Here is a 1,353-nt window from a genome sequence, read left to right as displayed (position 1 = left end):
CGGTGCTGCAGAGGTCCTCCGGGCTTTTGGTCCCACAGGACGGTCCGCAGGCCAGCTATGAAAGAGGACCGGGGGTTGGGGAGGTCTGGAGACCACCGGCGGCGTGGAAATCAAGGATGCGGCGGCGCTCACCTGAGTCGGGTCCGGGTGAAATTCCGATGAGGTAGTGGCGCAAACTCGGAGCTGAGGTCCCAGGGAGTGTCACTGGGCCTTGGCGGAGCTTTTGCGCGGTTGATGGTGGTGCGGGGAACGGCGTAGCGATGTGGCCGCGGCGGCGGGGTGTCCTGCTCCGAGCGGAGGCAAGGCGGGGCGATGCGCTAGGGTTTTGGGCGGCGCTGCATGGAGGATAAGGACATAGGGGGGTAGTGGGGTGGTTTAAAGGGGGCTGGCCGAGGATCTCGGTGTGGCTCTGAAAGGAAGGCTCGCCGGGGATCGTGGCCGGGGATCTCGGGCGTGATGGCGCAAGCGTTGCGCTGCGGAGGGGATGGAACTGGCAAGCGGGCCCGGCTGGTCAGCGGCAGAGCGGCGAGCGCATTGCGCGGGTGCGGGCTGAGCAGCGTGCGGTGGGTGGGCCGGAGCGTGGAGAGCGCGGGCGCGCGCTGGGCTTCGGCGCGTGGGGGGGAAAGCTAGGCCGCGCGGTGGCGTTCTGGGCCGGGAAGAGAGGGAGAGGAGGGGAGCTGGGCTGGGCCGCCGGGAGAGAAAAATGAGCTGGGCCGCGGAGAAAAAGAAAAGTGGGCCATGGGCCGCTTCGGGTTTTGGTGGGCTGACTGGGTTGGGTTTCTTTCTATTTCTCCTTTTCTATTTCCTACTTCAAACACCACACAAACTATTTGAATTCAAATTCAAATTTGAATTCAACCCTAGCACTCAAATAAATAAAACAATGCACCAGCATGAATGCACACACATGTTAGCCCTAAAATAAATTTTAATTACTTTATGAAGCAAAAAAATAAATTATAAATGCAAGGCTAAGCATATTAAATCCTAGAAAAATAAACGAAGCCAATTAAATTTATTATTAAATACTGAAATTTAGATTAGGGTGTTACATCAACCCTAGGTCAATTACTCCTTTTTTTCTAATTCTCGACACCCTCTCCTTCCTTTTCCTCCGAAATAAATATTGCTTTGGATTCATCTCTTGACTTGAATTCCAAAGTATCTTTTCTGATTCAAAATTGTTTAGATATTTCATGCCACGTACCCTAATGCCTGTGCAAGCCATCTGAAGAATGAAGCTACTAGTTCATCATGAGGAGTCAAGTCGAACCAATTGGAATCATACCACTTGCCCACAATCCTGCTCAAGTTGGATGAAGGATTCAGAGCGCCACCAAAGAATCAAGTATG

The sequence above is a fragment of the Panicum virgatum genome, chromosome 1K (assembly GCF_016808335.1).
Source record: "Panicum virgatum strain AP13 chromosome 1K, P.virgatum_v5, whole genome shotgun sequence".
Lineage (NCBI taxonomy): Eukaryota > Viridiplantae > Streptophyta > Magnoliopsida > Poales > Poaceae > Panicum > Panicum virgatum.
The sequence above is the reverse complement of the archived record's forward strand: the minus strand, read 5'-3'. Positions refer to the sequence as shown.